General features: G+C 37.7%; 1 protein-coding gene across 2 annotated transcripts in view; it reads left to right on the top strand.

Annotated features, from left to right (window-relative positions):
* The window catches only part of TBL1XR1 (TBL1X/Y related 1), a 171030-nt gene that overhangs the window by 14154 nt on the left and 143958 nt on the right, over positions 1 to 12918 (top strand). The gene's annotated exons all lie outside the window — the stretch shown is intronic.

The raw sequence follows: 12918 nt of genomic DNA, 5'->3' as shown, positions 1-12918 counted from the left end.
GGGTGGCCACTAGCATCTCAGGGTCCTGGAATCGAGCCCTGTGTCCGGCTCCTCGCTTGGAGAGGAGTCTGCTTGTCCCTCTCCCCCTGCCCCTCCCCCTGCTTCTGCGAGCATGCACGTGCTCTCTCTCCCTCAATAAATAAAATCTTAAAAAAAAATAGAGAACCCTAAGTATTAACAAAAAAATAACCATCATACTCAGTTTCTTATGTTTCATTAAAGAAATTTGGATAGATTGTTTTATACAGTTTAAAAACTGACATACCACAGCATGTTGGCTGAATGAAGTTACACCATCTGAAGATTAAGCTTCTTTCTATGACAGTCTTAAATTGACATGCTGGGGGCACCTGGGTGGCTCAGTCGTTGAGCGTCTGGCTTTGGCTCAGGGCGTGATCCCGGTGTTGTGGGATCGAGCCCCACATCAGGCTCCTCTGCTGGGAGCCTGCTTCTTCCTCTCCCACTCCCCCTGCTTGTGTTCCCTCTCTTGCTGGCTGTCTCTCTCTGTTAAATAAATAAAATCTTTAAAAAAAATGTGGATAATTTTATAAAATAAATAAATAAATAAATTGACATGCTGGCCTGTGACCACTAATCATCTGTTTCTAGTACAGACCTCTCCTTGATTCAATCGTTGGCTCCTATCTCACTAGGCAGGGCCATCTTTGAGGACAGTTGTGTTTCACCCATCTTTATCATTAGCATCTGGTACAGTGCTTGGCACAGTCTTTCAGTGATACTTTAATAAATAATTTGTATTTGTAAATAAAAGTTTTAAAATTCATGAACAAATTTTTTTTTGAAACTGTGTGTCTCACACACTGGGTGGGGAGGGGCAAAGGGAGAGGGAGAATCTTAAGCAGTCTTCATGTGTGGAGCCCCACACAGGCTCGATCCCACAACCTTGAGATCATGACCTGAGCCCATATCAAGAGTCGTATACTTAACCCAAGAAGCCACCCAGGTGCCTCTCATCAACAGATTTAAAAAGTTACCAAGATTATTATTTTCACTTTTCTTTGAATGTTGTTAAAACAGGCAAGGTATTATGAAATGAGAAGAACAGAGAATTTATCTTAGAAGGTTTTGTGTTACCCTTTGTCTGCTTGTCTGCCGGAAAGTACTTTTTGTTTAAGTAGATAACTTAATCTTCTGTATCCTTAGACACTCACTTCTTGAATGTAGGTATGTTTTCTAATTTGGTGCTCCTCTACTTGGTTCGTTCCCGTTTTTGGGTCATAACTTTCATGAATAGCTGGTTGCCTTATTTCATCTAATCTCGTTTGCCCTTCCTGCATTTTCTTCTAGATGACTCATGTATGTTTTGCTGGTAGATAACATTGGTTGGTTCATTTGGTCTGACAAATCAACGTAGAGGTGACTTCTTGCAAGTGAGAACTGGTAGGAACAGGAAAAGTGGCTTGTTTTTTAGATTGTGTGTAACAGCATACTAATGAGCTTTGATAAATATGGTAAATGTGCATGGTATAACTTACAGAAATGCATATATTTTATAGAATACACAGTGGAAACATTTATATATACTGTTTTGCCGGGCACTATAAAAGATGCTCAGTAAATGTCCGTTTTCTTCCCTATACCCTACTTGATGGGTTTTTCATCACACCTCGCTGTAAAATTTGAAAGTCCTTCCCTAGGCTGTGAGGGACCCCCAGCACTAATCTGCCCTGTGGCCTCCTCACAGTCCTGTTTCACATCACCCTTCTTTCCCTTGTTCGCTGTGCCCGGACCTACCAGCTCCACTCCCACTGAACAAGCTTGTTTCTGTCTCGGTACCTTAATTGCTTTGCTCTCTGCCTCAGGCTTTGCCCTGAGATTGTCATGTGGCTAATTCTTTTATGTCATTCAGATTTCAGTTCCAGTGCTACCACCTGAGAGGTCACACTGAAATAGCTGCTCACTCCTTAGCCATTTTCAGTTTCAAGACCTTCATATTTTCCTCATAGCACTTATCTCTGAAAAAGCCTTGATCATTGTTTTTGTTTGTTTGTTTGTTTTACGCATCTCTGGAACTTACATTCCATGAGAACAGGGACAGGTTCTGTCTTGTCACTCCAGGACATAAAACAGGACCTAGTAGGTGTTCTGTAAATATTTGAGCAAATTGTTCTCTCAGAAATGCTTTTGTAACCAGCTGATAGCTTTAACCTGGTTCATCCCTACAGTAGAATACTGGAAATAACTCATTAAAAGGCAGCATTTAGGGGAGGGTTGGAAGAGGCTTTATTACATTGGTATTTACCATTTGGAAGCCCAGGGACATATGTGAGTGCTGTATGCTTTTCTTGGAGGAACTACTTACAGATGGTATTTGAATCAATCTGGAAAAAACAAGTAAATGGATAATTGATCAACCAATTTGAAAATGTGCTTCTTTTATAATAAATGTTAGATATTAAGAAGTTAACACATTTTTTAAGTTAAAATACATATTTCATTCAAGTTATATGATGACAGCTAGGTACTCCTCTTTGTATTTTATATGGTTAAGAAGATTTTATAATTTACCTGTGGTAGTCTGTTGTGATTAATCGTGGCTTAACTTTACCAAGTTGGTATTGAGTCAGAACTCTTAGTTGTACAGTAGAAATTCAAGTTAGCTTAAGCCAAAAAGGGGGATTCATTGACACATGAAATCCCAAAATGGATTGAATAACTCAACAATGGGAAGCGCGTTGAGGCTGTAAAGCTTTATGCACAGCAGGAACCAGAGCCTGCTGACAGAAGCTGTGTGTGTGTGTGTGTGTGTGTGTGTGTGCGTTGATAGGTTGGTTTCATTCTCTCACAGAAGATTTTGACTTTCTTCACATGGTGGAAAATGTAACTTTTCAGTGCCAGACTTTTTATCTTTTGTCCGGCCCCGTCCGGCACCCTCCCCCCCCCCCAGAGGAGGGACCGCCTCTTTATCTCCTTTGGAAAATTCTTGAAGTACTGATCGGTTTGGTTTGGGAAGGTACCCACCATGGCCAGAGGCCATATAGAAACTATGGGTGTTTCTAAGTACCTGGTGGGGGTGGGGATAGAGCAATGGGAATGACAGTTGAGTAAACAGGGGAGCTGCTGGGCAGACAACAGCGTCTTTTCCCCATCTGCCACAACAAAATATGTGTCCATTTATACTTGGGAAGATTATGCCATTAATCTGTGATAGAGTGTTACTTAAATTTCTCTTTTAACTGGAACTGGCACATACTTTGTTGTCAGCCTTTTCAAATACATATCATTTTTTAAAATGAAAAATTGAGGTTCCTTATGTGATAATAATTGTAATCTTACGTACTCTGTGGCCAATACGGGTGTTCAAATGAATTTATCTTCTCTAAATGAGTTACATAGTAAAAAATTTAATGCTATTTATTTTGGCTTTGTTTTTAATATTATTCCACTACTTAAACAGCTAATGGAAGCTTGAATTTGAGGGCAACTGTTAGAAAATTATCAACAGATTAATTATACATATTTACGGGATATTTTAAACCTTAAGGAAGAAAACTACCATGAGGAAGATAACTACCTAGCATATAGCAAAGTTAATGAGTTTTTTTAATGACTTGTATATTCTGAACAGTTGAGTACCGTTTCATCAGTCCACTAAAATAAAATGGTTAGCCATGTAGAAAAAGCCTTTTGTGACCCAAGAGATAGTAATTTTTGTGGACTTCCGTTGCTTTATCTTTAAAATACTGAAGTGGGTCTCTGAGGTCTATTCTGGATCTAATGCTCTTTGACCCTGTAATTGCACATATAATTTAAAAATTAAGTCAGTGTTCAGCCAAGTTAAATGGGAAATATACAGTACTGATTTCTTCGGGTTAATTATTATCTGAACTGGTTTTTCTTAAATATTTTTCTGACATCTTCTTAATTTTGAACAGATTATTCTCAGAGAAAATATTTTTTAGGTATCTGAAGAAGAAACTTCTGTTGTTTTATCTATTAATCTCTGAGTTCTGATACATTTGTTACCTCCCGTTTTACCGTAGAGAAAACTAAAATGACACCAAACATATTTATGACAACTTTTTCTTTAATGCCCTTATTTTTAATTATATGATTGCTGAATGTGATAGCCAGTAATTTTTTTTTAGTTTTTTCTGTGTCCTACATATTTGATCTTTCTCTGTGTGCTGCACATTTTAGAAATTGCGTTAAAAGTATGTCTCTTAAGTACAGTGAGAAATGCTGTTCACATGAGTAATTTTTTAACTAAAATACACGTGAGGCGTTGCCCACATTAACTACTAATTTAAAATCTGTGTATGTTAAAAGAATTTACAGTGAAAAACAGATGTGTGAGTGGTATAACAGGAGAGTGTAAAGATGCCAAGCAGGTTGGTCTTTTCTGGAAAAGTTTGGTTTATGTGTAGCATATGGTTGGTGAATTGTAGAGTGATGAGAACCAACAGGAAAGGTAATTGGGGTGGTATCATGAAGTGACTTCTTTGTTGTGTTAAGGGGTTTGGACATTCTTCTGTGACAGGAAACTCGGGAAGGATTTTAAGCAGAATAGCAGGATTATGTTTCAGCCCTGGATGATGTAGTGCAGTGAAGGATGAGCTGATGGCTTAGCTCTGGATGGGAGAAAGTCGAGCTGGTAGCGTGGTGGGTAAGAATGACACCACGTAGTTCTTAGAGTATTGCAAACAGGTCCACATTTCTGAATTCTGAAAGAAAGCATTTGAAAATTCAAGAGAGAGTGATATTAAAAAGAGCTGAGCATCCAGATTTTCTTCTTTCTGGCTTGCTTCTCTGTGGAGAAGGGGGGTATAAAGAATGGGGGTCTGTAGGGAATGAGGAATTAATTTGATAATCCAAATAGCTAATGGACAGAAACTGGAGGGCAATACCAGGCCAGGGGGCGGGGAGGAAGGGCTGCATGGGAATGGGGAATTCCCTTGTAATCATGATACCTTAACCAAGGGATAATTAAATTAGGTGCTTCTTCGAGAGTAGTCATAAAAATAGATTGGTATAGAGTAACTAGTTCATGAAGTTTCTAGTGAGTATAATTTTTATGGAGTTCTAGGTTAATCACTGTATATTTTCAAAACTTTTCTAAAGGTTTGACATTAATATAAGTCATTAGAATCTCAGTTTGATAACTTTAGGAAGTTGATCTGAATTAACTACTGTTTAATTCATTAAAATTACATTAATATTCCTTTTTGTAAAACTTACTATTTTGAAATAATTTTAGACTTACAGAAGAGTTGCAAAGATAGTGCAAAATCCCTATGTACCCTTCATTCAGCTTCCCCAGTGTTAAAAATCTTAGATAACTGTGGTATGCTTCGCAAATGTAGGAAATTAACATTGATATTAAACTAAACTACACACTTGATTTGGATATCCCCAGTTTTTCCCATTAGTTTTTTTTTGTTTTTTTCTTGTTCAGGATCCATTTTGGGATCTACAAGTCAACAGGAAATAGTAAGAACTCAATCAAGACAGCACGGATTGCTTTTAGGAGCACATGGGAGGGAGTTCTTAATCCACTGTTGGGCCAGGTATAATATGGAGCAGGTCTCGGAAAATGACTACATCTTAGCTGGATGTGGGATTGAGTGAAGAGGTAGAGGAAAGATAGGAGAAAGGGAAGCCATTTCATGAAGAGGAATGGCAGTGCAAGGACTACTAGGGTTAATAATTTATGAATTGGATCTAGAGATAAGCGCCTGGCTATGAGGGTGGTGGTGGAAGGGATGGGAGGAAGTGGTGGCAGGATCCATATCGTGAGAGTCTTGAAGGTAAACTAAGCATTGGAAAGTTGAGGGACTTTTGAAGGAGTTGGAGTTGGAAGCACCTTGGAGGGTCTGTTGACTTCTGAGAGGCTATTGCTATGATAGAGGTGAAAAGTGAAGTCTTAACTAAGAACTGTGACAGGAGTTCTCAGATGTAGTGTGGATCACCAGGAGAGCTTATTAAAACACGTATTTTAATTGCTCTGCTCTATCCGCGGAGTTTCTGATTCATTAGATATGGGCTGGAGCCTGAGAATTTACATTCCTAGTAGAGTCCCCCCAGGTGATACTACTGATGCTGATATTGCTGGTTTGGGGACCACACTTGGCATTCACTGAGCTGTGATATAGAGAATGAAGAAAAGTGAATAGGTGGAGGGATTTGAGGAGGTGGCCACTGGATATTTACACTTCCTGATCTTTTTGTTCACTACTCATATGCAATCTTGATCTTGGTCTCTTATGTCCTTTAGAGGTGCTGGTTTTTTTTGATTAGTGAGGAAAGGGTGGGGATTAGTTTTTGAAACATTTATGTGGATATATGTGCAATTTGTTCTGTATATTATCGACTGAAAAATTGTATGCTCCCTCCATTACTAGAAATCTCTGTCATTTCTCTATTGAGGTCTGATTATAATAGCAACTGGTTTTACAGTGGCACTGCCTAGTGGACATGAAGTGCATAGTTTCCAAAAAGTTTTAATGTTATAGAATTATTTTGGATAGTTTTTTATTAAGCACATATGGCATGTCTCTTTAGCTTTGACTCTTGAATGATGTTTCATGAAGAAATGTGACTGAAAGGTGAATTTGATTTTTTAAAAAATGATTATTAATCTGAACATGTCAAAATAGTGTTTTTTTTTAAAGAGTGAATAGTTGTAGGATTTGTAGATTTAGCTTTGTTTTTGGTTGCAAGGTGGTTATAATTATTTTTTCTTTAGCTTGATTATACAATACATAACTAGAATTAATATCTATAAAGAAATCCGTATCCATGAGATTCAGTTCTTAATGAAATTTGAACATACTGAAGTGATAAATCCCCATTTTTTTCTCTGTTGACTAATGATAAGTATTATCCAAGAAAATAATAGTAGGGGCACCTGGGTGGCTCAGTTGGTTAAGTGCCGGACTGTTGATTTCAACTCAGGTCATGATCTCAAGGTCCTGAGATGGAGCCCGTGTTGGGCTCTGTGCTGAGGGTGGAGCCTGCTTGAGATTCTCTCCCTCTCCCTCTGACCCCAGCCCCCACTTGTGTGCATGCTCTCTCATAAAGAATTAAAAATAAAAGCAAATGCAAACACCATCACTGCTTTAACAACTGAAATGAAGTTTTCATTTTGTTAGAAGGACATAATGTGTGTGTATATAAATGTGCTTTCAAGTTTTAGGGTTCAAGAATACTAAAATAGTGAAGGAAAGCAAATTTTGTGGAAGGTTAGAGGACAGAACGTTAAAAAGCTAATTGCTTAGTTTGTGATGATTGGTTATGGGGATAGGTATATGTTTTTAGAGGGATATGTCTTTTTCAGGCTTGGACAAAGTAGTGCTGAGTATTTCCTCTTCAGTTGTAGTCTTAAATTCAGACTCTTGAGGGGTGCCTGGGTGTCTCAGTTGGTTAAGCATTTGCCTTCGGCTCAGGTCATGATCCCAGGGTGCTGGGATCGAGCCCTGCATAGGGCTCCCTGCTTGCCCTTTGCCCCTCCCCGCTCCACTTATGTTCTCTCTTGCTCACTCTGCTCTCTGGAATAAATAAATAAAATATCTTTAAAAATTCAGATTTGATACTTTTTAAGGATTAAAATATAACAACAAAATAACTTTAGTCCGGATTAAGGTACTTTTTTTGGAGAATCTATGATCGTTATACATTTTGCATATTTGTACAACTATCTGTGTATAGCAAGTGAAGTATAGGAAGTGAAGCTGGTAACTGCTTCAAAAGTGATTTGACTTTTTAGTAATGTGAATGTATTACCTAGGCAAAAGTATTCTTTCTCCTCTTGTTCCCCTAGACCCCATATCATTCAGTTACTTTATTGGAGTCAACCAGTATTACCAGTTTCCTCTGTATCTTTCCGAGGAATACTATATACTATGTAAGAAAGCCAGTAAGTATACTTTACAACCTCTCCTTGATATTGCTATAAACACAAATGTAGTCATTGCTGTAAATTCCTTTTTTCCACTAATATTTGGATTTCAAATCAACACATAAAGAGCCTTCCCTCTTTTTTAATGGTGGTAAGGTATTCTGTGGATGTACCATAATTTAACTGGTTCCCCCAGTTGATGGATATTTAGGTTTAGTCTATTGCTATTACAAACAGTGTTGCAGTTAATAATCTTGGTACGTGTATCATTGTGTATGCATGTAAGGATATCTGATGATAAATTACTAGAATTGGAACTGCTGGATCGAAGGATGTGTACATTTGTAAGTAGATAGCTGCTCCCAGACGGACTTCTCAGAGGCTTCCTGCTCCCAATTTGAGTCTCTTTGCCCAAACTCTTGCCAAAATAGCGTAGTGTTGCCAGATGTTTTGCTCTTCCCTAATCGGATAGCAAAGATGGTATTTTACTGTCTAATTTTTTTTTTTAAGTAAACTGCATGCCCAGTGTGGGGCTAGAATTTACAACCCCAAGATTAAGAGTCACGTGCTCCACTGACTGAGGCAGCCAGGCACCCCTTGTTTTTTATTTTGACTGAGGTTGAGTGTCTTCTATTATACTTGGGTCATTTCTTTTAGTGGACTATTGTTTTTTGGACTCTTCCAGCATTTTTTTATTGTGGCGTAGTTACATAAGGTAAAGTCCATACATTTTAAATGTATAATTTTGTAAACTTTATTTGAGGTATAATTTACTTCCAATAAAAGTAACAGATTTTAAGTGTACAGTTCTGGTGAATTTTGACAACTTTACATGACCATATAATTTATCCCAGTCAAGATTTAGAACATTCCATCACCCAGAAAGCAGTGCCTTCAGACCCCCCTTTCATTCAGTGTTCTCCTCTTTGCCCTTCCAGTAATCACTTTCTTCATTTCTCTTACTGTAAATTAGTTATGTCTGTGAGTTTTTATTGTAGTGTGTGTGCGTATGACTACCAACAAGATCAGGACAGGGCAGCCTCCTTTGTACTCTCTCCCAGGCTCTCCCCACCGAAAGAGACCACTCTACTGGCCTGAACCCGCTGTGGAGCATAGATTAGTCAAGCTGTGAGTCATCATCTTTGTTGTGTCGAGCAAGGCTTGTTTTCTTTTCCATTGCTATGAATATGGATATAGCACTATTACTTATCTTTTTGTGGAAGGACACACATTTGAGTTTTCCCACCTTTGGGCTATTTTGAATAAAGTTGCAGTTAATATTCCTGTGTGTGTATGTGTTTTGAAAGATTTAAGTACTTGTATCTTTTTAGCGTATTAGAAGTGGAATTGATGGTTATAGGGCATATGTATGTGTTTGTTGAACTGTCGTAGATACTGGCACACAGTTCCTCAGTTTGTTCCAGTTTGCACTTGCACTAGCAGTGTTTGAGAGTTGCACTTGCTCCCTGTTTGCTGGCACTTAATGTTTGTCAGTCCTCTCTCTTTTAGCCATTCTGGTGGTGGGAGTATATTTTATACTTAACAGCTTTAGTTTTTTCTATTATATCCTATTTTTCCAGATAAATGAGAGGGGAAATATATATGAAATAAATTGGTTAAAGTATTCTCCCTAATTTTTCATATTTAGAATAAGACTCCTGAGTCACTTTTTGACTTATTAGTGTGTTTTTGTATTGTCTTCTGTGCCTGAAGAATGTTGGGGGTGGGGAGGGGGGAACGACGTTTCTTTTTTCTTTTTTTTTTTCATGTTTTTATTTAAATTCCATTTAGTTAATATACAGTGTAGTATTAGTTTCAGGTGTACAGTGTAGTGATTTGGTAATTCCATACATCAGCCAGTGCTCATTACAAGTGCACTTCTCAATCCCCATCACTGATTTTACCCATCTCCTCACCCTCCTCTCCTCTGGTAACCATCAGTTTGTTCTCTGTAGTTAAGTATGTTTCTTGTTTTGCCTCTTTCTCTTTTTTTCTTTTTTTCCTTTGCCCATTTGTTTTGTTTATTACATTCCGTGTATGAGTAGATATCCTATGGTATTTGTTTTTCTTTGATTTATTTTGCTTAGCATAATTACTTTCTGGCTTCATTCATGTCGTTGCAAATGTCAAGATTTCATTCTTTTTAATGGCTGAATAATATTCCATTGTGTGTAGGTGGTATATATACCACATCTTTGGGCTGTTTCCATAATCTGGCTGTTGTAGATAATGCTGCTGTAAACATAAGGGTACATGTATTCCTTTTAAATTACTATTTCTGTATTCTTTGGGTAAATACCCAGTAGTGCAATTGCTGGGCTGTAGGGTAGTTCTATTTTTACTTTTCTAGGAACCTCCAGACTGTTTTCCTCAGTGGCTGCACCAGTTTGCATTTGACGGGTGGGGTGGGGGAGCATTTTTGAAAAGAATGTAGAGAAGAACTAAAAACCATTGGTGCTGTGCTCTTAAGCTGACTTTATAATTAGGTTGACCTAGCTTATTTTTCCCCCTAGCTTTGGGTTTAAAAGAGTGACCCAACTATGTATTCAGGGTTTTTCTCCACAAAGTTGCTGGACTTGGTAGGTAAGGTTTAAAAGAGAGCCTTACTGTTGTTTCAGGATTTTTCTCCCCAGTGCCTGACTGCCATTCTACAAATGTTGATGCTGGTTGCCCACTTACAAACAAGGACAGATAAGACATGATGCTAGCGGGCCAACACTAATTGTAACACAAATCCTGATTTTATACTGTCTTTCAGTTAATGAATACAGTATGAAATCAAAGAAATGCATTTTTCCCCTAGATATGTTTGAATTATTGCCGTAATTTAAATAAATCGAAATATTTGTCCTGTTAAATAACTGTAGTTTTTGCGTGCGTGTGTGAGTATACGTGTGTGTGTGTGTGTGTGTGTGTGTGTGTAAAATTTAGTTCAGAGAGGGGAAAATAAACTGCTGTATGTGTGGCTGAACTGTTTGCTGCCCCTTAGATATTCATAGCCTTGGCCACTGTGTCTTGGGGGAATCGGTCTGGTGGTCATTGTACAATAATTATCTTTTATGTAGGATTATACATTCTTACTACTGAATTCAGAGGCTTTGACTTACATTTTATTAATTGAAAATGGAATTAACCTAACAGGTTCATTAGGTACATAAAAATGTGAAGGTAATGCAGGGAATAATCTGTTTGCCTACTGCTTTTAGAAATTTCTGGGGCACGTGGGTGGCTCAGCCGTTACGCGTCTGCCTTCGGCTCAGGTCATGATCCCAGGGTCCTGGGATCGAGCCCCGCATCGGTCTTCCTGCTTGGCAGGAAGCCTGCTTCTCCCTCTCCCACTCCCCTTGTTTGTGTTCCCTCTCTTGCTGTCTCTCTCTGTCAAATAAATAAATAAAATCTTAAAAAAAAGAATTCTAGTGAGAGTTTTGGGGAAAAGAAAAGGGCACGTAGACTAGCTAAAATAACCACGTGAAAAAGAGAGGCAAGAACTGGCAGGATTATGGTGATAATAGGAAGGCAGAACAGAAAACCTGCAAACCATAACTTAGCATATAACAAATGATAAAGTATTGTGTTGAATAAACATTTATCAAAAAAAAAATCCCTAGGCATGTTTGTGTATATTTATGTATATAAGATTGTTATTTAACTGGCTTTGATTGTTTATTTAGTACTTAATTATACATTTATAATTTTATTAAGGATTCTAGGGTGTTGTAGACTTCAGACTTGTTTGATTTAGGACTCTCGAGTTTTCAATAAAACCCAGTAATTGAGAGGTTGATGAAAAAGGAGAATTTACTGGAAAGAATCTCATGAAACTTGGTGCAGGGATATATCCTGGAATTGGGAACACTGTGGGAACGAGGGACACAATGGAGTCTGTGCTGGACGTTATTTCATTCTCCTTTCTCTCTGTAGACTAGATACTTCTTACATGGCCCACAGATCCACAAAACAAGGCTTCCAGCAGCTCTTTAATTTATGTGTTGTCTGATCTCCTAGAGAAAAGCACTCTTTTTTTCTCTCCCCTCCTATTTTTTTCTTTTCTTTTCTTTTTTCTTTTTTTCTTTTCTTTTCTCTTTTCTTTCTCAGTTTAAGTGATGTACTTGGTATCAGGTGCAAAAGGCTCTCTAGCCAGCTTTTAACCACTACTAAATACTATTAAGTTAAATGAAATCTAAACTATGAGGTTAGGTATATGAACCCAGGGCGTAGTATCAGTGACCATGACCTACTGATAAAGCTTTTTGAAAATTTAAACAGATAAACATGCTAAATTTTACTAAAACAAAATATTGAGTCCTTATGAAGATGTGTAACTAGTGTCTTTGAAACACAGCAGCATAGCAAGTTGAGTTTGAGGCCAGAACAGCTTGTTGTAAAAGTATGAATGGCCTTCATCAGTCTTCACTAAGCCCTCTGCACCGCGGTGGGTGCAGGAGGGTTATCTGCTTAGAGAGGGCTTTCTTGGTGTCATAAGAGCTGGTACTTTTTCCTTAATATTTACTGCTGATTGTAATTATACATTTACATGGATGACTTTTTTTTTCTCCTTTCCCACTAGAATGTTAAAGACTAATGTACCTTTGTGCTTAGAAGGGGTGTTATAAATGCTTATTTTAAGAAAGAAGAGAGAATGGATATAAGAATTCACGCTGTTAAAATGTGATGAGAATTTTATGTCTTTGTGTTTTCAAGTAGTTATTTTGATCAGACTTGTCATTTATATGTGTGTAAATTATATATATTGACTTTATATAGTTTTTCTTCTTAATAAATCATGCACTTCTCATAACAGCATTGAACGTGCTCTATTTTAAAATAGAGGGTCCTTATTTTCATAAATTGGTGCTCTAAAGTGGACTGTGAGTGGTAAATTACTTACCATTTTAGAGGGAATCTTTTTGGCATTAGAGAATTGATATAATTTCAAGAAGCTTGTTCATTCCGTTTTGGAACTGAGCTGTTTACTTTCCTCAGTAGCAGGAATCAGGCCTAGCATTTTAAACCCGGGATGGAGACTGATTTATTTTTTCCCCTTTGAGAAAACCCAACCG

The sequence above is a fragment of the Ursus arctos genome, unplaced genomic scaffold (assembly GCF_023065955.2).
Source record: "Ursus arctos isolate Adak ecotype North America unplaced genomic scaffold, UrsArc2.0 scaffold_4, whole genome shotgun sequence".
NCBI classification, from domain to species: domain Eukaryota; kingdom Metazoa; phylum Chordata; class Mammalia; order Carnivora; family Ursidae; genus Ursus; species Ursus arctos.
The sequence above is the reverse complement of the archived record's forward strand: the minus strand, read 5'-3'. Positions and strand labels throughout refer to the sequence as shown.